Raw genomic sequence first — 24556 nt, 5'->3', positions numbered from 1 at the left:
TCTGTACTTTGCTCCGTTCATCTTTGCCTCAATCCTGACTAGTCTCCCAGTCCCTGCTGCTGAAAAACCCCACAGCATGATGCTGCCACCACCATGCTTCACCGTAGGGATGGTGCCAGGTTTCCTCCAGACGTGTCGCTTGGCATTCAGGCCAAAGAGTTCAATCTTGGTTTCATCAGACCAGAGAATCTTGTTTCTCATGGTCTGAGAGTCTTTAGGTGCTATTTGGCAAACTCCAAGCGGGCTGTCATGTGCCTTTTACTGAGGAGTGGCTTTCGTCTGGCCACTACCATAAAGGCCTGATTGGTGGAGTGCTGCAGAGATGGTTGTCCTTCTGGAAGGATCTCCCATCTCCACAGAGGAACACTAGAGCTTTGTCAGAGTGACCATCGGGTTCTTGGTCACCTCCCTGACCAAGGGCCTTCTCCCCCGATTGCTCAGTTTTGGCCGGGCGGCCAGCTCTAGGAAGAGTCTTGGTGGTTCCAAACTTCTTCCATTTAAGAATGATGGAGGCCACTGTCTTCTTGGGGACCTTCAATGCTGCAGACATTTTTTGGTACCCTTCCCCTGATCTGTGCATTGACACAATCCTGTCTCGGGGCTCTACGGACAATTCCTTCGACCTCATGGCTTGGTTTTTGCTCTGACATGCACGGTCAACTGTGGGACCTTATATAGACAGGTGTGTGCCTTTCCAAATCATGTCCAATTAATTGAATTTACCACAGGTGGACTCCAATCAAGTTGTAGAAACATCTCAAGGATGATCAATGGAAACAGGATGCACCTGAGCTCAATTTTCGAGTCTCATTGCAAAGGGTCTGAATACTTATGTAAATAAGGTATTTCAGTTTTTTATTTTTAATACATTTGCAAAAATGTCAAAAAACCTGTTTTCACTTTGTCATTATGAGGTATTGTGTGTAAATTGCTGAGGAGTTTTTTTGTTTTAATCCATTTTAGAATAAGGCTGTAAAGTAACAAAATGTGGAAAAAGTCAAGGGGTCTGAATACTTTCCGAAGGCACTGTATGTTGATATATGATCAGAGTTATACTGAAATGTCACTCCTGTGGCACCGCTCGTGGGATTAAACCGAGCCTCAGTTTTCCACTTCATTAACTAGAGGTCCAGTAGACCCAGCCAGAACAACACAACACAATCCATAATGTTTTATAACTGTGTTGCTCTTTAAACCAACCCCCTGGAGATGGCAGGCAGGATTAGACTCTGGAGGAAAGTACTGTAGCCATTGTGTTCTTTTTGGATGTTGGCACCCGACCTGCGTCTTTCCAAAACACAATCTGAGGATTACTAGGGGCTGCCAAGACCTGGTTCATAAAGAGATGGAGAGGTAAGGAGGTAGTGGGAGGAGGGAGTTGATTGGCTATTCAGCATTGACCCTAAAGGTGAACGATGACCAGTAGGATTGTTGTGTTACATCAACTCAATACCTTCCTCCAATGACCAATATTATACTTGGTTTTCTAAGAAATTGTTGTTTGTGTACAACCTCTGCATTAACCTTACTTGCCTATCTTTATCACTGCACACTACAACAATGATCTTTCTGGGAATATTGACAATACAGATAAACATTGATCAACAACAATGTTGTGATATGACAATGGCCTTCGGGGCAGAAACTCTTCACAGCTGTGTTGTTCCCTTTAAGGGACTGAGACAGGACAGGAACATATCATATACCCATTTGTCCCCTTCTAAAATAGCATGAGGCCTTCTTGACATTGGCTAACTGTTAGGAATGTTCAGAATGCACAGTGTTTGGCCTATCTGACCACTTCCAGAAGCAGTGACGCGGTATTGTGCCGAGCTCAACAGGCAATTTGCTTCCACTGTTTAACCCAGGGCTAAATCTGTTAGACTGCGTTCACCTTCGACCCCAGAGAGAACATTTGAAGGACTGTAAATGTGAGTTTTCTGTTGTGGCCGACAGAATTATATGCCAAATAAAACTGAAGTAAGGCTCCAGGAAATTGTGTTTTATTTTCGCGGGTGGAGGGGTTAAGCATTGGAAACTCCAGCTTGAGGTAATATGGAGCTATTTATTTTAGCAAGGTCATTCCATGTAATTTCAGCAAGCCATGACACCCACCATCTCAGATTGTTCTGAAATCATTTCTGTAGTTAGAAAGATAATATTAGCATTCCTGCAACATTATTTTGTTGAAATATATTTTGATCTCTGAGAAATTAAGCTAATTAATTAAACCCAAATTGGCTATTAATAGAATTCATATAATATTCAATAAATATAGTACCTAACATCTGATTTGGACCAAACTTGTTTCTAACAATGAGTAAGAGATGAGGTATCCAAAGAAATTGTCAAAAGCCACCCACGGACCCCCCACGCCAATCCCACCCTAACGACAGTATACAGTATCAGTTCGCTATGTCTGACAAGTAGTATGGAGCTGTGGCTCGGAGTATTGTTTCTTCATCCTATGTAATGTATTCTCAGTGAATTTGGTGATGTTTTCTTTTCCCTATTCAGAGGAATTAGTCAAATCAAATCAAATCAAATCAAATTTTATTGGTCACATGCGCCGAATACAACAAGTGCAGACATTACAGTGAAATGCTTACTTACAGCCCTTAACCAACAGTGCGTTTATTTTAAACAAAAAAGTAAGAATAAAACAACAACAAAAAAAAGTGTTGAGAAAAACAAAGAGCAGAAGTAAAATAAAGTGACAGTAGGGAGGCTATATATACAGGGGGGTACCGGTGCAGAGTCAATGTGCGGGGGCACCCGGCTAGTTGAGGTAGTTGAGGTAATATGTACATGTGGGTAGAGTTAAAGTGACTATGCATAAATACTTAACAGAGTAGCAGCAGCGTAAAAAGGATGGGGTGGGGGGCAGTGCAAATAGTCCGGGTAGCCATGATTAGCTGTTCAGGAGTCTTATGGCTTGTGGGTAGAAGCTGTTGAGAAGTCTTTGGACCTAGACTTGGCACTCCGGTACCGCTTGCCGTGCGGTAGCAGAGAGAACAGTCTATGACTAGGGTGGCTGGAGTCTTTGACAATTTTGAGGGCCTTCCTCTGACACCGCCTGGTATAGAGGTCTTGGATGGCAGGGAGCTTTGCCCCAGTGATGTACTGGGCCGTACGCACTACCCTCTGTAGTGCCTTGCGGTCAGAGGCCAAGCAGTTGCCATACCAGGCGGTGATGCAACCAGTCAGGATGCTCTCGATGGTGCAGCTGTAGAATTTTTGAGGATCTGAGGACCCATGCCAAATCTTTTTTAGTCTCCTGAGGGGGGAATAGGCTTTGTCGTGCCCTCTTCACGACTGTCTTGGTGTGCTTGGACCATGATAGTTCGTTGGTGATGTGGACACCAAGGAACTTGAAGCTCTCAACCTGTTCCACTACAGCCCCGTCGATGAGAATGGGGGCGTGCTCAGTCCTCTTTTTTTTCCTGTAGTCCACAATCATCTCCTTTGTCTTGGTCACGTTGAGGGAGAGGTTGTTGTCCTGGCACCACACGGCCAGATCTCTGACCTCCTCCCCATAGGCTGTCTCATCGTTGTCGGTGATCAGGCCTACCACTGTTGTGTCGTCGGCAAACTTAATGATGGTGTTGGAGTCGTGCCTGGCCATGCAGTCATGGGTGAACAGAGAGTACAGGAGGGGACTGAGCACGCACCCCTGAGGGGCCCCCGTGTTGAGGATCAGTGTGGCAGATGTGTTGTTACCTACCCTTACCACCTGGGGGCGGCCCGTCAGGAAGTCCCGTCAGGAAGGATCCTTCTTCCATTTAATTAGTCTTTGAAGTTGTTAGGTATATGTCCCATCCTACATCCTGATATTACCAGGTTCTGATAAAATTATATTTCAACAAAATAATGTTAACAGGAATGCTAATCTTATCTGTTTCTAGCAACATAAACAATTTCAGAACAATCTGAGATAGTGTGTGTCAAAATCCTCTTTCTTATGCTTTATTAGGTGGAACGACCCAGCAGAGAGCTAATTAAGTGGACTGAATCACTGTCAGCTATGGGCTGCTGCTACTGTTTCATATCTGTATATAGTGCATTCTGAAAGTATTCAGACCCCTTGACTTTTTCCACATTTTGTTACGTTACAGCCTTATTCTAAAATGGACTAAATCGTTTTTCCCCTTCATCAATCTACACACAATACCCCATAATGAGAAAACAAAAACAGGTATTTAGAAAACCGGAAATATTCCATTTACATAAGTATTCAGACCCTTTACTCAATACTTTGTTGAACCACCTTTGGCAGCGATTACAGCCTCGAGTCTTCTTGGGTATGACGCTACAAGCTTGGCACACCTGTATTTGGGGAGTTTCTCCCATTCTTCTCTGCAGATCCTCTCAAGCTCTGTCAGGTTGGATGGGGAGCGTCGCTGCACTGCAATTTTCAGGTCTCTCCAGAGATGTTTAATCGGGTTCAAGTCTGGGTTCTAACTGGGCCACTCAAGGACATTCAGAGACTTGTCCTGAAGCCACTCCTGCTTTGTCTTGGCTGTGTGCTTAGGGTCGGTGTCCTGTTAAAGGTGAACCTTCACCCCAGTCTGAGGTCCTGAGCACTCTGGAGCAGGTTTTCATCAAGGATCTCTCTGTACTTTGCTCCGTTCATCTTTCCCACGATCCTGACTAGTCTTCCAGTCCCTGCCGCTGAAAGACATCCCTACAGCATCATGCTGCCACCACCATGCTTCACAGTAGGGATGGTGCCAGGTTTCCTCCAGACGTGACTCTTGGCACTCAGGCCAAAGAGTTCAATCTTGGTTTCATCAGACCAGAGAATCTTGTTTCTCATGGTCTGAGAGTCCTTTAGGTGCCTTTTGGCATACTCCAAGCGGGCTGTCGTGCCTTTTACTGAGGAGTGGCTTCCGTCTGGCCACTCTACCATAATGGCCTGATTGATGGAGTGCTGCAGAGATGGTTGTCCTTCTGGAAGGATCTCCCATCTCCACAGAGGAACTCTGGAGCTCTGTCAGAGTGACCATCGGGTTCTTGGTCACCTCCCTGACCAAGGCCCTCCCCCGATTGCTCAGTTTGGCTGGGCGGTCAGCTCTAGGAAGAGTCTTGGTGGTTCCACACTTCTTCCATTTAAGAATGATGGAGGCCACTGTGTCCTTGGGGACCTTCAATGCTGCAGAAATTTTTTGGTACCCTTCCCCAGATCTGTGCCTCGACACAATCCTGTCTCGGAGCTCTACGGACAATTCCTTCGATCTCATGGCTTGGTTTTTGTTCTGACATGCACTGTCAACTGTGGGACCTTATCTAGACAGGTGTGTGTCTTTCCAAATCATGTCCAATCAATTGAATTTACCACAGGTGGACTCCATTCAAGTTGTAGAAACATCTCAAGGATGATCAATGGAAACAGGATGCACCTGAGCTCAATTTCGAGTCTCATTGCAAAGGGTCTGAATACTTATGTAAATAAGGTATTTCTGCAAACATTTCTAAAAACCTGTTTTCGGTTTGTCATTCTGGGGTATTGTGAGTAGATTGTTGAGGATTTGTATTTATTTAATCCATTTTAGAATAAGGCTGTAACGTAACAAAATGTGGAAAAAGGGAAGGGGGCTGAATACTTTCCGAATGCACTGTATATATTTTTAGGCTGTCTGTTCCGTTGGAGAGACAGTGGACCTGCTGCTCATCAGATTAAAATGGGTTTTATATGTTTCAAAGGCAAGTCTCAGACTTAATTATGAGGCCTGTAAACCATGTGTGATGCCTGCACGGCCCCCAGAAATGGCCCACTAGCCCTGGGGCAGCTGAGGATAGAGAGAGCCTGCATCTCACAAACACAGTCAAGCTGAGCCAGAGTCAGATATTCTATATCCTCGAAAGCTATAAGCCTAGAAGTCAAAGCTAATAATAAGATTATCCATTGTGGTTGAGACAAGCTTAGCCTCATCACAGCAGTAAAGCAGTGAGAAGAGGTTTACATGGGCTCCAAGTGGATGTTATATAACAAGAGTCTAAATCTAATTAGCACAATAAAAAAATCCCCATAAAAATCTGTCTGTTTAAGCTAGAGATATATTTATTTGCATGGGCTGCGTCTCAATCCACCGCATCCACCGATGTCGGCATTCCGCATCTGCGGTGGAAGGTGGCAGAGCTACAGCGATGTTTGCCAGACCAATAGACATCCCGAAAATCGGTCTTCTCACGAAAACGTCTGTAGTGTCCGAACCATTTGGGGAACAAACTAATATGATCCCTTTATGGAAAGATGAGACTCTCACGAACATGATGATGTTCTCCGTTTTGCTTTTAGACAAGCATCACGGGACTTGTATGAAGTCGGTACTGCCGATCTGCCGAACAGTTTGGGCTACACACTACAGTAATATGACCCCACCATCGAAAGGTGGTACCGGGCTTCCTTTGTCAGAAGGTAGCCCAGTACCAGTTTAAATTTTTTTATGGAATTATATATGGAAGTAGTTTATCGCCAAAAAAAGGGGTTAAATATGGGTAAAAAAATATATGTACATCTCAGATATAGGACAGACACTTCAAAACAAACTTCCTTTCAATACATTTTTTGACTATCTGTTTTGCCATGTATGAATATGTTGTTCAATGTATTTCTGTAGGTTTCTGTAGGTTTCTGGGTTAACTTAAGTCTTGAGGATTGTATATATCCCATACCAGGCCCTTTGATGGCCTGAGAGTGCTACATGGACAGAGACAAATCTGCTCTAGCGGGCCGAAAACCATTCTGCTAAATGAGTGATTGATTATCTACAGTATATACAGTACATGTACAATGTGTTTGCCAGTGTGTCACTCAAATCAGTCAATTCCTGGCTATGCCCTGCTGCATCACAGCTGGATGACCTCTCTGTGTAACTCTGTCAGAGCAAGTTCAAAGTGTTCAGAGCATTTGGTTCAGAATGATGCAAGTGGAACAAGATGGCGAGGTCAGACACGGCCACCCTGTTTCTAGCTACTAGCCAACTTTGCAGTATATATATTTTTTGTTGTGTGTTATTTCTTACTTTATTTTCTCTGAACGTTTATGGTATAATTTCCAGTATCCGACAAGAACTTCTGGACATTAGATTGGCGATCACTCATCACAAATTCGATTTCCCAGACCTGGACCCTTTGTTTGGATTACTCGAAGCAGCTCCATTCATCCTGGGTGCTCTACCAAAAAGATGCTGCCGGATGAGAGATAAACCACCCACCGCTTCTGTGTATTTTACATGCTAATGTACAGTCTCTGGACAATAAGGTAGACGAGCTCGGGGCGAGGATCTCCTTCCAGAGGGACAAGACATTGTAACATAATTGGTCTTACAGAGACATGGCTCTCCCCTTCTACACTGTCTCCGTCCGATTAGTTTTAAATTCAGAAAGGATGTTTGCGGAAAAATTATTCGACATCTTTCTGTTTTCTCAATGACATTCAAATTAGCATTGAAAAAAGGTGCAAGTTTAAGTTTGTTTCACCTGAGCAAGTCTGATCACAAGTCACAGACCACTATGATGACACACCATATGCTTTTGATGGATTACGGGAAAAGAGCAGGAATGGGCTTTTGTAGGCTACAGACCAGGCTATGTCTTCCAATGGTGTGACTACTGTCGGCATCCAAAGATTATCCAACATTAATAAACGCCTAGAGGTAAGGACGACAGCGGTAGTGTAGCCTATGGGGCGATATGGATATAACTTATTATTATTATTAGCGCATTGATGTGAATCACACTGCTGCTCTCTCATTTAGCTATTTGCACCTTACATATTGTAGTTGTTGTTGATGGCTGTTCACAAATGTACAGTACCAGTAAAAAGTTTGGACACACCTACTCACTCCAGGGTTTTTCTTTATTTCTACGTTGTAGAATAATTATGGTGTGGAAGTGCTTTGCTGGTGACATTGTCTGTGATTTGTTTAGAATTCAAGGCACACTTAACCAGCATGGCTACCACAGCATTCTGCAGCGATACACCATCCCATCTGGTTTGGGCTTAGTGGGACTATCATTTGTTTTTCAACAGGACAATGACCCAACACACCTCCAGGCTGTGTAAGGGCTATTTTACCAAGAGGGAGAGTGATGGAGTGCTGCATCAGATGACCTGGCCTCCACAATCCCCCGACCTCAACCCAATTGAGATGGTTTGGGATGAGTCGGACCGCAGAGTGAAGGAAAAGCAGCCAACAAGTGCTCAGCATATGTTGGAACTCCTTCAAGACTGTTGGAAAAGCATTCCAGGTGAAGCTGGTTGAGAGAATGCCAAGAGTGTGCAAAGCTGTCATCAAGGTAAAGGGTGACTGGTACTGTATATGTATATTTTAAACCAATAATGGTGGATTTGAAGAAGTTTAAGCTGCCTATCAATCTTTTTTTTTTTATGTCCATAGGTCTAACGGAAACTCGCACACTTTTGATAGACTTAAACAGCTGCAAATTATTGAGATATCAAAGTGTCACCAACAAAAACTTAAACGATAGGCCTATAGCAAATGCAGCATATGGCATACTTTTTTCACATGCAAATAACACTTTTCGGTAGTGCTCAAAGCATGCCATTCCATGAGAGCAACATTTATTTTTCAACTCGAAGCAATGAACCCAATCAGTCCTCCATGACAACAAAATATTCAACAGAGTAGTAAGTCCTTAGTTTTTGTGTTATGCTCAGGTAAAACAATTTGGCTAATCTACATTTTCATATTTCCAATTCCTATTCTTGAAGTTCAAGGGGTATTAAATTAATTGGAATGACTGGAAATCTGACAGACTTTGGTTTTTAATGTAAACATATAGCCTAATCATTATCTGTAGTAGAAAGCAATGGGTTAGAAGAAACCTACATAACCAACCTATAAAGTAAAATGCAACATACATTGATGGCCAGCTATGTAAACTCTAACATTGATTTATCCTACAATAGATGTCGTTAAATTTGTAATATTCATTTTTGTCTTCTTCTAATGCCTTTTAAGGGGAAAGTAATCAAAAAGTAACTGAAAGTAATATGATTACATTACTGAGTTTGGGTAATCCAAAAGTTATTTTACTGATTACAATTTTGGACAGGTAACTAGTAACTATAAGGATTACATTTAGAAAATAACATAGCCAACCCAGCGCATGGCTCTCCAGAGGATGGTGCGGTCAGCCCAACGCATCACCGGGGCACGCTGCCTGCCCAACGCATCACCGGGGCATGCTGCCTGTCCTCCAGGATATTTACAGCACTCATTATCAAAGGAAGGCCAAGAAGATAATTAAGGACCTCAGCCACCTGAGCAACAGTCTGTTCACTCTGCTACCATCTAGCAGACAGAGACAGTACAGGTGCATCAGAGCCAGGACCGAGACACTGAGAAAAAGCTTCTAACACCAGGCCATCAAACTGTTCAACAGCCATCACTAGCCAGCTACCTGCCCAGGACTCAGCCCTGCACCTTGAGATTAATGCCCCATGTATATAGTCATTGAACGCTGGTCACCTCACACTCTGTTTATATACTGTTGTTTATTCACTGTGTATGTATGTATATACTATATTCTCAACATAGCTCATCCTAATATACCTACTACTGTACATACCATTTTCTTTTCCAGATTATATACTGTCTATACACACCACTTATTTATGTACTTTGGATTGTTATTTCTTGATTTCTTGTTTAGATTTTTTAGATGATTTGTATTGTATTTGCGAGACATTCTACTGCACTGTTGGAGCTAGTAACAAGCATTTCGCTGCACCTGCAAATCTGTGTACGCAACCAATAAACTTTGATTTGATTTTGATGCCATCCAGTAAGAATAGAGAATAGGATAGGATAAGAATACAGGCCAGTGTCGTATTTTACTGCCCTGAACCATCAACCAGAATCATATCTATGGCTCTGGCATTAGCCTCTGTCACAGGCTTTGAGGCATAGACATGTGTTTGTCACACATGACCCAGTCCCATATATTATTATTATTCCCATGGATACATTGGCCATTGTTCACCCTGGCTACTGTATGTGTGGCATGTGTCAGAGCTGTCCCGTGTCGTTGTGATAAAGACTCTGGCATGCTTTGGTGTGTCCCCCAGATAATAATAAATAATAAAAAGGGTCAGTCGTTGAACTAAGTAATGAAGAGTATCATAAAAAAATTGACCCCCTAAAAAACAGTCAGTTTACTGCTCCAAATATATTTCATCTGGACAGGCCTGAATAGTCTGCAATGCAATATTACATAGAATACCACAGCACCACATGGTCCTGAAATACCACAGCACCACATGGCCCTGCAATACCACAGCACCACATGGCCCTGCAATACCACAGAAAAGGAAGCAAACATAGCCTATGGCCGCTATGTCAATGATGTAATGTAAATCCAAAAAAATCTCACTGAAATTTAAAAATTCAGTAGCTATAACTCATAATGTGGTGAAAGTTTTGCCCAGTATGGAAAAGTTCTCATCCTTCCATCTCCACCCTCTGGGTATTTATACATGTCATGTATATATAGAGGCTTACAATCCCAGGCCCAAGCAGGGGAGCACAGACTGAAATAACCACTGAGGGCACTGGCATTGTACTGAAGGATGGGCCAAGGCAGGGCAGGCAGGCAGGCATACTCTCGCCATGTTGCCAACAGTCTATAGACCCAGCCAACACCCTTCAGCCACAACATTACAGTGACCAGACACTTCATGCCCACACAGCAGCCTGGGAAAAGCATCTCTACAGGAGCTGTTTCTTTGCTTCAGTCTTTCAATTCATTACATACTACTACCAAAGACCTTCAACCTCCATTCACACTCACAGAGCTCCTTCTCTCCCTCTCGTCAACACTTAGCCCAGTTGATTTAAGGGCGTTTTATAGCGGTATGGGGAACTTGACGCCAACTGAACACAGGAGGTTGGTGGCACTTTAATTGGGGAGAACGGGCTCGTGGTAATTGCTTGAGCGGAATCAATGGAATGGTATCAAATACATCAACCACATGGTGTCCATGTGTTTGATGCCATTCCATTCGCTCCGTTCCAGACATTATTATAAGCCGTCCTCCCCTCAGCAGCCTCCACTGCAACTGAAGTAGATTTTCTTGGCATCTCGTGGCTTTTCAACAGCCCTGAGGAACCACTTTACGATGTTGAAGAATTACAGCAGGCCCTGGTCCACTTAGCTGTCCACTGAGGCAATCATCTCTTAACCTGAGTTTAAAAATAGCTCTCGTATAATTACTCCTGAAGAGCCTGATGATACGATGGCCATAGTTAATCCCTCCATCAGGGTAACTACATGCATTTGCAAGTTGTAATCAATCAACTAAATGCCACTGCTTTTAATAAACTGGGCTCCCGAGTGGTGCAGCGGTCTAAGGCACTGCATCTCAGTGTTTGAGGTGTCACTACAGACCCCCTGGTTCGATTCCAGGCTGTATCACAACCAGCCGTGATTGGGAGTCCCATAGGGCGGCGCACAATTGGCCCAGCGTCGTCCGGGTTTGGCCGGTGTAGGCCGTCATTGTAAATAAGAACTTGTTCTTAACTGACTTGCCTAGTTAAATAAAAGTAAAATAAAAATAAAAAATGTATATCATGCAGCGCTGCATACATTAGGGGAGAGTGGGGTAAGTTGAGCTAGCATCACTCTGTCAAGGGGAAATATGGTATTCTTGCTAATAAAGATTTCAGGGTGTTGTGTATCCCTGGAAATAATTAGAATTCATGTAAACATTACAGTTTAGAAAAATAGCTTGTCCAAAAAAAGTGGTCTCTTACCACAACTTAGCCGCAGGACAGGGTCAGTTAAGCCACCTACACATTTCTGTACTGAATGAATTACCAATACCTTTTTTAAACCATGTCTATCTTTATTTCCCAAACACAATTCAACACAATCACAATCGCTTTTTTGTCTTTTAAGCATTTTAAGCATCTTTTAACACAGGCTTAACACCTAACAAACACTTTCTACTTTTTGTAACACATTTAACATAGGCCAGGACCTGTTGTTACCTCATATCCCAGCGAAAATACATTGCATTATGCCTGATAAGAAAACACTTCAATTTGCTCAACTTGCCTTTGGCTCAACTTACCCCAAGGCAAACATTTAAACTATATTAGCCCACACAGATACAAGGATGCACTTTCATGCTAGGTTTAGGACCTCAAATTGAAGCTTATACAGACCCCAACTGATGTATAGAACAATCTTAAAATGATCTACTATTGTTTAGATACAAGCATCATGAAACCTCTAACACAAATTAATTTGACTTGGTGATAATTCGTTTTTTTTTAACCTAACTTGCTTACCACATTCTCCATGTATTTCGCTACACCCGCAATAACATCTGCTAAATATGTGTATGTGACCAATAACATTTTATTTGATTTGATGTGGTTTATTCCTTCACGGACTACATGAAATGATGACCTCTTCATAAATATTTGGTCAAATTATACATTTTGTGTATGGTTTCCTAGAAACAAGGGTGGCTCAACTTACCCCCTCTCCCCTCTGCCTGCATGTTCACACATTTGGATGACTGATCATGGGGTAGCTTTTTAAAGACCTTCTCTTTACTGTCCATGTCATCATCTTGGAAAGCACCCATCCATTTTAGACGGACTCTCAATCGTGAGTGCATCGAGTGCATATCTCTGGCTGGGCTTCATCACATTACCCTGCTGCCATTCTCTAAAACAGTTAAGTGGTGTCACTGTCATCTTCAACCGGATTGCTAGCTAAAAGACACAACCTCCAGAAGGATACAGAGCCAAACACAGTGGGATAGTTACAGAAGTGTCCTCCTTCCAGATGAAAATGGTCCACAGTTATTTGTTTGTTTTGAGGGCATGGCTGTGAGTTACTGGACATGGTTCAGGTTCATTGTCTGATTTAATGACTTGAGGAAATAGGGATGTGTTTAGTGGGTTCTCCTCAGAGAGCTGGCCCCTCCAGCCCTTGCTCCAGATGATGTTAACTGCAGCGGTTCGTTAGAAGTAAATCTCTCTGGGTTTTAACCAGGGGTTGGAACCAAAATTATTTTCCAATAATTTTGTTCTGAACATAAACATCCTTTTTTTCCCCCGTTCCACTGTTCCGACCAGCAAAATAAAGTTCTGAACTGGTTCGAACCACCAAAAAAGTACTGGTTTACATTGTTCCTTTCTGTTCCTTTTTAAATCTCTGAAATCATATTTTATTTTACATTTAGCTCGACATTAAATTACTTCACTAACCATGCAGTGCGGATATAGCAGCTTTCTATGGAGCTGGCAAGCTATACAGTGAGGGAAAAAAGTATTTGATCCCCTGCTGATTTTGTACGTTTGCCACACTGACAAAGAAATGATCAGTCTATAATTTTAATGGTAGGTTTATTTGAACAGTGAGAGACAGAATAACAACAACAAAAATCCAGAAAAACGCATGTCAAAAATGTTATAAATTGATTTGCATTTTAATGAGGGAAATAAGTATTTGACACCCTCTCAATCAGAAAGATTTCTGGCTCCCAGGTGCCTTTTATACAGGTAATGAGTTGAGATTAGGAGCACACTCTTAAAGGGAGTGCTCCTAATCTCAGCCTGTTACCTGTATAAAAGACACCTGTCCACAGAAGCAATCGATCAATCAGATTACAAACTCTCCACCATGGCCAAGATCAAAGAGCTCTCCAAGGATGTCAGGGACAAGATTGTAGACCTACACAAGGCTGGAATGGGCTACAAGACCATCGCCAAGCAGCTTGGTGAGAAGGTGACAACAGTGGAAGAAACGCAAAAGAACTGTCAATCTTCCTCGGCCTGGTGCTCCATGCAAGATCTCACCTCGTGGAGTTGCAATGATCATGAGAACGGTGAGGAATCAGCCCAGAACTACACGGGAGGATCTTGTCAATGATCTCAAGGCAGCTGGGACCATAGTCACCAAGAAAACAATTGGTAACACACTACGCCGTGAAGGACTGAAATCCTGCAGCGCCCGCAAGGTCCCCCTGCTCAAGAAAGCACATATACAGGGCCGTCTGAAGTTTGCCAATGAACATCTGAATGATTCAGAGGAGAACTGGTTGAAAGTGTTGTGGTCAGATGAGACCAAAATCGAGCTCTTTGGCATCAACTCAACTCGCCGTGTTTGGAGGAGGAGGAATGCTGCCTATGACCCCAAGAACACCATCACCACCGTCAAACATGGAGGTGGAAACATTATGCTTTGGGGGTGTTTTTCTGCTAAGGGGACAGGACAACTTCACCGCATCAAAGGGACGATGGACAGGGCCATGTACCGTCAAATCTTGGGTGAGAACCTCCTTCCCTCAGCCAGGGCATTGAAAATGTGTCGTGGATGGGTAGGGGATCAAATACTTTTTTCCCTCACTGTAGCTCAGTGAGTTGTTTACATGTGTGATGGAAATACAAGTGTAGGGTGCAAGATAAGTGAGAGAGGTTGGAAGAGGAGGCATTGCTTGAATCGCTGGGCATCTTGTGATGACATGCATTATCTGAATTAGGCACACAGAATTATACCTACGGAGGAGCGGCTTCTATGGAGGAACTTTCAATGTCTTTGAACTTCAGAGTTGGCTTAACGTTGGACCAGAGAAGCTAGCTAGCTAACAAGCTTGTGTGTGCAGAGCGGCACCAGAATTAAAAACACATCTTACCTATTTGTAGTTAATAAATCCAATATGAAATGTGATAACTGTAGTATCCCTAACTAGCATTGAAAAAGTGAATACATTCTTCTCTAATAAAAAATCGCTCTCACTATCTTCTGAATCATGCTTGTAACGTCAGTACGGCTGAGAATGGCGCTGCAATGGATAGCAGCCGTTTTACGGGCTCCTGACCAATTCTGCTATTTTGTGTGTTTTTTTGCGCTGATCGTAACTTTTTTTGTACATAATGTTTCCGCCATTGTTTCCTATGACTGAAAAGAGTTCTGGACATTCGAACAGAGATCACTAACCTCAATTGGGATGAAGATTTCTACTTCAACGAGTCGGAGGCGCAGGACATACTGCTCATCCCAGACCAGAGAGGCCGACGTTTGGGCACCTTGATGAATCTACGTCGGCAAGTACATAAACCGCCTCTACCCTCTGTTTTATTAGCAAACATACAATCACTGGAAAACCAGCTGGACGAGCTCCGTTTGAGACTATCCTATCAACGGGACCTGAAAAACTGTAATATCCTATATTTCTCGGAGTCGTGGCTGAAAAAGGACATGGATAATATACAACTAGCTGGTTTTTCTATACATCGGCAGGACAGAACGGCAGCGTCGGGGAAGCTCAAGGGGGGAGGTGTGTGTCTCTTTTTTAACAACAACTGGTGGGCGATCTCCAATATTAAGGATAAGCCGTAGACCATACTATTTACCAAGAGAGTTTCCATCTATATTTTTTGTAGCTGTCTATTTACCACCACAAACCAATGCTGGCACTAAGACCGCACTAAATGAGCTGTATACGGCCATAAGTAAACAAGAACATGCTCATCCAGAGGTGGCTCTCCTAGTAGCCAGTGATTTTAATGCAGGGAAACTGAAATCCGTCTTACCTCATTTCTACCAGCATGTCACCTGTGCAACTAGAGGCAAAAAAACTCTAGATCACCTTTACTCCACACACAGAAACACATACAAAGCTCTCCCTTGCCCTCCATTTGGTAAATCTGACCATAACTCTATCCCCCTGATTCCTGCTTACAAGCAAAAACTCAAACAGGAAGTACCAGTGATGCATCCAATACGGAAGTGGTCCGATGAAGCAGATGCTAAACTACAGGACTGTTTCAATAGCACAGACTAGAATATGTTCCGGGATTCATCCGAAGGCATTAAGGAGTTTACCACATCAGTCACCAGCTTCATTAATAAGTGCATCGACGACATCGTCCCCACAGTGACCGTACGTATATATCCCAACCAGAAGCCATGGATTACAGGCAACACCCACACTGAGCCAGCCGCAGCTGCCCAGTGACGTAAGCCTAACAGACGAGCTAAATGCCTTCTATGCTGACTTCGAGGCAAGCAGCACTGAACCATGGATGAGAGCACCAGCTGTTCCGGAACAACTTTGTGATCATGCTCTCCAAAGCTGATGTGAGTAAGACCTTTAAACAGGTTAACATTCACAAGAAGTGACTTCACTGACATTTTCAACCTCTCCCTGACCCAGTCTGTAATGCATACACTACCGTTCAAAAGTTTGGGGTCACTTAGAAATGTCCTTGTTTTCCATGAAAACATACATGAAATTAGTTTGAATAGGAAATATAGCAAAATGCATAGGAAATGTAGTCATTGACAAGGTTAGAAATAATGATTTTTAATTGAAATAATAATTGTGTCCTTCAAACTTAGCTTTTGTCAAAGAATCCTCCACTTGCAGCAATTACAGCCTTGCAGACCTTTGGCATTCTAGTTGTCAATTTGTTGAGGTAATCTGAAGAGATTTCACCCCATGCTTCCTGAAGCACCTCCCACAAGTTGGATTGGCTTGTTGGATTGGCTGAAGCTGCTCCCACAACAGCTCAATAGGGTTGAGATCTGGTGACTGTGCTGGCCACTCCATTATAGACAGAATACCAGCTGACTGCTTCTTCCCTAAATAGTTATTGCATAGTTTGGAGCTGTGCTTTGGGTCATTGTCCTGTTGTAGGAGGAAATTGGCTCCAATCAAGCGCCACAGGGTATGGCATGGCGTTGCAAAATGGAGTGATAGCCTTCCTTCTTCAAGATCCCTTTTACCCTGTACAAATCTCCCACTTTACCACCACCAAAGCACCCCCAGACCATCACATTGCCTCCACCACGCTTGACAGATGGCATCAAGCACTCCTCCAGCATCTTTTCATTTGGTCTGCGTCTCACAAATGTTCTTCTTTGTGATCCGAACACCTCAAACTTCGATTCGTCTGTCCATAACACTTTTTTCCAATCTTCCTCTGTTCAGTGTCTGTGTTATTTTGCTCATCTTAATCTTTTCTTTTTATTGGCCAGTCTGAGATATGGCTTTTTCTTTGCAACTCTGCCTAGAAGGTCAGCATCCTGGAGTCGCCTCTTCACTGTTGACGTTGGGACTGGTGTTTTGCGGGTACTATTTAATGAAGCTGCCAGTTGAGGAACTGTGAGGCGTCTGTGTCTCAAACTAGACACTCCAATGTATTTGTCCTCTTGCTCAGTTGTGCACCGGGGCCTCCCACTCCTCTTTCTATTCTGGTTAGAGCCAGTTTGCGCTGTTCTGTGAAGGGAGTAGTACAAAGCGTTGTACGAGATCTTCAGTTTCTTGGAAATTTCTCGCATGGAATAGCCTTCATTTGTCACGATCGTCAGGGAGAGACCAATGCGCAGCGTGATGAATGAACATGATTACTTTATTAAATTAAAGCACGAACAAAACAACAAACGACTCGTAACGTCCACGGTGACAAAGACCGAACACGGAACAAAAACCCACAAACACAAAGTGAAAAACAGACAGTTAAATATGGCTCCCAATCAGAGACAACCAGCCAACAGCTGACACTCGTTGCCTCTGATTGGGAGTCACTAAGGCAAACATAGAAAACAACAAACCAGAACCCCCAACATAGAAATAAACCACATAGAATGAACACACCCTGGCTCAACATATAGAGTCCCAGAGCCAGGGTGTGACAGTACCCCCCCCTAAAGGCGCGGACTGCGACCGCGCCTCAACCAGAGAAAAATAGGGGAGGGCTGGGTGGGCACTCCTCCTCGGCGGCGGTTCTGGCTCCGGGCTTGCCCACCACCCTCCAATAAACCCCCCATAGCGCCCCTGGTCCGGTCTGGCCCCGCTGGCTGGAGCTGACCTGGACGTAGCAGGAGCGGCTAGCTTCAGCTCCGTTGGGGGAGCAATAAAGCGGTACCTGATTTGGCACCGATGACCCAGGCACGGGTTGTGCCGGACTGACGACGCCGCACCCCAGGCTTGGTGCGTGAGGCAGGAAAGGACCGGACCTGGCTGTCGATGCGCACCCCTGGCTTGGTGCGTGGAGCAGCAACGGGCCGGACCGGGCTGACGATACGCACTCCCTGGCTTGGTGCGTGGAGCCGGAACGGGCCTCACCGGACTGATGACTCGCACTCCCTGGCTTGGTGCGTGAGCAGCAACGGGCCGGACCGGGCTGACGATGCGCAACCCTGGCTTGGTGCGTGGAGCAGCGACGGGCCGGACCGGGCTGACGATGCGCACCCCTGGCTTGGTGCGTGGAGCCGAACGGGCCTCACCGGACTGACGAAGCACACCACTGGCTTGGTGCGTGGAGGAGGAACGGGCCTTACCGGCTGACGGGCGCACCACTGACTTTGCGGGGAGCAGGAACGGGCCGAGCCGGCTGACGAAGACGCACCACTGACTTGGTGCGGGAGCAGGAACGGGCCTTACCAGGCTGACGAGCGCACCACTGACTTGGTGCGGGGAGCAGGAACGGGCCGAGCCGGTCTGACGGGCGCACCACTGACTTGGTGCGCGGGAGCAGGAACGGGCCGAGCCGGGCTGACGAAGCGCACCACTGACTTGGTGCGGGGAGCAGGAACAGACCGGACCGTACTGGGGACACACACCACTGGCCCTACATCGGGATCTGGAACGGGCCGGACCGGACTGGTAACACACCCCAGTACCTCTCGCCGTGCCTCTCCACCTTCCATCCCCTCTTCGACCAGTGGCCCCCGTAACCTGGCGGCCTCCTCTGCTAACCCGCTGGACCGCTCTATCGCGGCCTCCTGCTGCCCCGACGTCGTGAGCCCCCCCCTAAAAATTTTCTGGGGGTCTCTCCTCCCCGTGGGCCAGGCCTCTATCGTTCTCGCCCAACTCTCGCTCTTCTGCCCCCAATTCCAGCCATTCTGCTCTTCATTAGGCTTGACCCAGTCTTAGACTCTTCCTCCACTGTTCCCAAGTCCATCCACTCTGCTCTTTACAAGGCTGGACCCAGTCGAGGTTGCCACGGAGATCTGCAAGCGATTCCCCTGGCGATGGCTCCTGGACACGCTGCTTGGTCCAGTTTTGGTGGGTTTTTCTGTCACGATCGTCAGGAGAGACCAATGCGCAGCGTGATGAATGAACATGATTACTTTATTAAATTAAAGCACGAACAAAACAACAAACGACTCGTAACATCCACGGTGACAAAGACCGAACACGGAACAAAAACCCACAAACACAAAGTGAAAAACAGACAGTTAAATATGGCTCCCAATCAGAGACAACCAGCCAACAGCTGACACTCGTTGCCTCTGATTGGGAGTCACTAAGGCAAACATAGAAAACAACAAACCAGAACCCCCAACATAGAAATAAACCACATAGAATGAACACACCCTGGCTCAACATATAGAGTCCCAGAGCCAGGGTGTGACATCATTTCTCAGAACAAGAATAGACAGACGAGTTTCAGAAGAAAGTTATTTGTTTCTGATACTCAACTAATCTCAAGAAGGCCAGTTTTATTTCTTCTTTAATCAGCACAACAGTTTTCAGCTGTGCTAACATAATTGCAAAAGGTTTTTCTAATGATCAATTAGCCTTTTAAAATGATAAACTTGGATTAGAAAACACAGCGTGCCATTGGAACACAGGACTAATGGTTGCTGATAATGGGCCTCTGTACGCCTACGTAGATATTCCATAAAATAATCAGCCGTTTCCAGCTACAATAGCCATTTACAACATTAACAATGTCTACACTGTATTTCTGATCAATTTTATGTTATTTTAATGGACAAAAAAATTGCTTTTCTTTCGAAAACAAGGACATTTCTAAGTGACCCCAAACTTTTGAACGGTAGTGTACATGTTTCAAGCAGACCCAAGAACGGCAAGGTAACCTGTCTAAATGACTCATCTGTAGCCATGAAATGCTTTGAAAGGTTGGTCATGGCTCTCATCAATGCTATTATCCCAGACACCCTGGACCCACTCCAATTTGCATACCGCCCCAACAGATCCACACATGACGCAATCTCTATTGCACTCCACACTGCCCTTTCCCACCTGGACAAGAGGAACACATATGTGAGAATGCTGTTCCTTGACTACAGCTCAGCGTTCAACACCATAGTGCCCTTCAAGCTCATTACTAAGCTAAAGACCCTGGGACTGAACACCTCCCTCTGCAACTGGATCCTGGACTTCCTGATGGGCCGCTCCCAGGTGTTGAGGGTAGGCAACAACACATCCGCCACGCTGACCCTCAACACGGGGGCCCCTCACGGGGGCAACTCCTGTACTCCCTGTTCACCTAAACTGCGTGGCCGCGCACGACTCCAACGCCATCAATAAGTTTGCCGACGGTGGTAGGCCTGATCACAGACAACGAAGAGACTATAGGGAGGAGGTCAGAGACCTGGCAGTGTGGTTCCAGGACAACAACCTCTCCCTCAACATCAGCAAGACAAAGGAGCTGATTGAGGACAACAGGAAACGAAGGGCAGAGCACGCCCCCATTCACATAAACTGGGCTGTAGTGGAGTGGGTCGAGAGTTCCTCAGTGTCTACATCACTAAGGATCTATCATTGTCCACACACACCAACACAGTCGTGAAGAGGGCACGACAACGCCTCTTCCGCCTCAGAAGGCTGAAAAGATTTGGCATGGGCCCTCAGATCCTCAAAAAGTTATACAGCTGCACCATTGAGAGCATCTTGACTGGCTGCATCACCGTTTGGTATGGCAACTACTTGTCATCCGACCGCAAGGCGCTACAGAGGGTAGTGCATATGGCCAAGTACATCACTGGGGCCAACCTCCCTGCCATCCAGGACCTCTATACCAGGCAGTCAGAGGAAAGCCTTAAAGATTGTCAAAGACTCCAGCCACCCAAGTCATACAGTGTTCTCTCTGTTACCGCACGCCAAGCGGTACCGATGCACAAAGTCTGGAACCAACAGGGCCCTGATCAGCTTCTACCCCCAAGTCATAAGACTGCTAAATAGTTAGTTAAATAGTTAACCAAAAAGCTACCATGACTAACTGCATTGACCTTTTTTGCATTAACTTTTTTTACTCATCACATATGCTTCTGCTACTGTTTATTATCTGTCACTTTATTCCTAGTTATGTGTACATATCTACCTCAATTACCTTGTACCCCTGCACATCGAATTGATACTGGTACCCTGTGTATTTAGCCAAGTTATCGTTACTTGGCTAAATACATATTTATTATTACTTTTATTATTACGTGCTTTACTTTTCTATTTCTCAATTTCCTTTCCCTTTGCATTGTTGGGAAGGGCCCGTTAGTAAGGATTTCACTGTTAGTCTACACCTGTTGTGTATGAAGCATGTGACAAATAAAATTTGATTTGAATAGGTTACAGCTATGCTTGGGAGGGGAAGGGGCAGGTAGCCTACACACACACAACTGACAAAGATTTTCAGCTGGCTGGAAGAAGTTTCTGATTGACATAGGGAGGGCTTTGCATAGGCGCTTTGTTGTGTTTTTTTGTGAGACCGGAAAAAAATGCCAGGAACGTTAAAGAACATTATTCACTGGTTCCCATGCTTTTAAATAACCGTTCTGTTCCGGAACAGTTAGATCACTTTTGTTCCCGGTTCTGATTATATTCCTTGAACATTTTTGTTATTTTCCGGTTTTGGGTTCTGTTCCCTGAACCGCTTCCAACCCCTGGTTTTAACCAGGTTCTGGCTTACTATGGACCTCTGAGCCTTGTCACAGCGGTCAAAGCCACTGCATCGTAGTGCTTGAGGCGTCACTACAGATCCGGGTTCGATCCCGGGAGACCCATGCGGCCAGGATGTCCTTGTCCCATCGCGCTCTAGCGACTCCTGTGGCGGGCCGGGCGCATGCACGCTGACACAGTCGCCAGTTGTACGGTGTTTCCTCCGACACATTGGTAAAAAGTACCCAAAAAAAAGAAGAAAAAAAGAGAATAACATTGACGTATACGCTGACACGGTGACTGAGTTCATCAGGAAGTGTATAGGCGATGTTGTTCCCACTGTGACGATTAAAACCACCACATTTAACCACGGCAAGGTGACTGGGAATATGATTGAATACAAACAGTCCAGTTTTGCTCTCCCAATAGATCCACGGATGTGCAATCGCCATCACACTGCCCTATCCCATCTGGACAAGAGGAATACCTATGTAAGAATGCTGTTAATTGACTACAGCTCAGCCTTCAACACCATAGTACCCTCCGAGCTCATCATTAAGCTCAGGGCCCTGGGTCTGAACCCCATCCTGTGCAACTGAGTCCTGGACTTCCTGACGGGTCGCCCCCAGGTGGTGAAGGTAGGCAACAACACCTCCTCTTTGCTGATCCTCAATACTGGGGCCCCACAAGGGTGCGTGCTCAGCCCCCTCCTGTACTCCCTGTTAACCCATGACTGCGTGGCCACGCAAGCCTCCAACTCAATCATCAAGTTTGCAGCCGACACAACAGTGGTAGGCCCGATTACCAACAACGACAAGACAGCCTACAGGGAGGAGGTGAGGGCCCTGGCGGAGTGGTGCCAGGAAAATAACCTCTCCCTCAACGTCAACAAAACAAAAGAGCTGATCGTGGACTTCAGGAGACAGCAGAGGTAGCACGCCCCTATCCACATTGACGGGGCCGCAGTGGAGAAGGTGAAAAGCTTCAAGTTCCTCTGCGTACACATCACTGACAATCTGAAATGGTCCACCCACACAGACAGTGTGGTGAAGAAGGCACAACAGCACTTCTTCAACCTCTGGAGGCTGAAGAAATGTGGCTTGGCCCCTAAGACCCTCACAAACCTTTACAAATGCACCATTGAGAGCATCCTGTCGGGCTGTATCACCACTTGGTACGGCAACTGCACCGTCTGCAACCGCAGGGCTCTCCAGAGGGTGGTGCGGTCAGCCCAACACATCACTGGGAGCACACTGCCAGCCCTTCAGGACATCTACAGCACCTGGTGTCACAAGAAGGCCAAGAAAACCATCAAGGACCTCAGCCACCCGAGCCACAGCCTGTTCACCCCGCTATCATCCAGAAGAAGGCGAGGTCAGTACAAGTGCATCAAAGCTGGGACAGAGCGACTGAAAAACAGCTTTGATCTCAAGGCCATCATACTGTTAAATTGCCATCACTAGCCGGCCTCCATCCAGTACCCTGCCCTGAACTTAATCACTGTCACTAGCCGGCTACCACCTGGTTACTCATCCCTGCACCTTAGAGGCTGTTGCCCTGTGTACATAGACATGGAACACTGGTCACTTTAATAATGGAACACTGGTCACTTTAATAATGTTGACATACTGTTTTACACATTTCATATGTATATACTGTATTCTAGTCAAGGCCATCCTATTCAACTATTGCTGTACATATACTATTCTATCCACGTATAATTCAGATATACTATATATTCTATCCACATACTGTCCATCATTTCTGCACATCCCATCACACACACATACATATACTCTGGACTCCGAAATTGCTCGTCCTAACATTCTTTCACTTTTAGATTTTTGTGTATTGTTGTGTACTGTTATATATTACTACACTGTTTGAGCTAGGAACACAAGCATTTCGCTACACCTGCAATAACATCTGCTAAATATGTGTATGCGACCAATTAAATGTGATTTGATTTGATGTCCCAGTCTCCAGCCGCTCTAGCTAACAGAAACATCATAAGCCGCTTGGAGATAATGACCTCTGATGAGAAATGATTCTCTTGTTGATTTCTTTCTTCCTAATCCTTGTCCCTACATCTGTAATCCTACAGCATACATACAGCACAGCCTAAATGGTTGAAACCCTAGTCAGTTTTGGATTACATGTGGTGGTGAACCCAAGTCGACCTATGATACCTGTGCCCTAATCACATAAATGTGACAGCCAGAATGTTCCCTCAGAACATCCATACTGAGAGTGATTACTGCGCTTCCTGTGGGGAAGAGGGGATGGACAGGGGAGAGGAGAGGAGAGGAGGACACCATCAGTCCCGGAGGTTAAGGAAGAGAGGGGGTAGTTAGTGGTCTTTCATGGCCTTTCTATCACTCATCTGTGATTTGATGCGTGGGCTCACCCTTCCTGTGTAGGGGTAAACTGATAGGGCCATCAGGGCATCCTATCTCTGTTTGAGGCCCCTCAGGAGACCTACTGCAGTCCACTGACCCTCCATTATCCTCTCTCCTGACCTGTTTACGACTACTGGGCTCCATGGCTCCATAGCCATGTCCATCCACATCAACACATTGGTAATATGATGCCCAGCAGCAGGACAAATCCACACAGGAAAGCATGGGAAGTGATGGATATGGAGAGGACCTGAGCTGCTTTGAACTCATCCTTAATGTCCACATTTTTCTGACGCTGTGTGGTTCTGATCGGTGGTACTTTGTCTAATTTGTCATTGTCTCAAAGATTAAAGCTTTCCTTCAATGACTTTTTGGGCCATTTGTAAGGATTTGAAAGACCTCATTGTTTAGATAGAGTAGAATAATGTGGGCTTTTTAGTCCACCTTAGCTGTGTTAAATCAGCACCTTCCTGGGGCTTTTCTC

General features: G+C 45.1%; 1 protein-coding gene across 3 annotated transcripts in view; it reads right to left on the bottom strand.

Annotated features, from left to right (window-relative positions):
* Nucleotides 1–24556, bottom strand: part of LOC121533418 (breast cancer anti-estrogen resistance protein 3) — an 87715-nt gene that overhangs the window by 15100 nt on the left and 48059 nt on the right. The window contains exon 1 of one of the 3 annotated variants that reach the window (XM_041839357.2): nt 12514–12938. The exons of the other annotated variants lie outside the window; for them this stretch is intronic. The gene's annotated coding sequence lies outside the window, so the exon portion shown is untranslated. Of the gene's footprint in view, nt 1–12513; nt 12939–24556 lie in introns of those variants that run through there. 3 annotated transcript variants of the gene reach the window in all.

This window comes from Coregonus clupeaformis, chromosome 20 (genome assembly GCF_020615455.1).
Source record: "Coregonus clupeaformis isolate EN_2021a chromosome 20, ASM2061545v1, whole genome shotgun sequence".
Taxonomy (NCBI): domain Eukaryota; kingdom Metazoa; phylum Chordata; class Actinopteri; order Salmoniformes; family Salmonidae; genus Coregonus; species Coregonus clupeaformis.
Note: the sequence above shows the minus strand (reverse complement) of the source record. Positions and strands in the feature narration are given on the sequence as shown.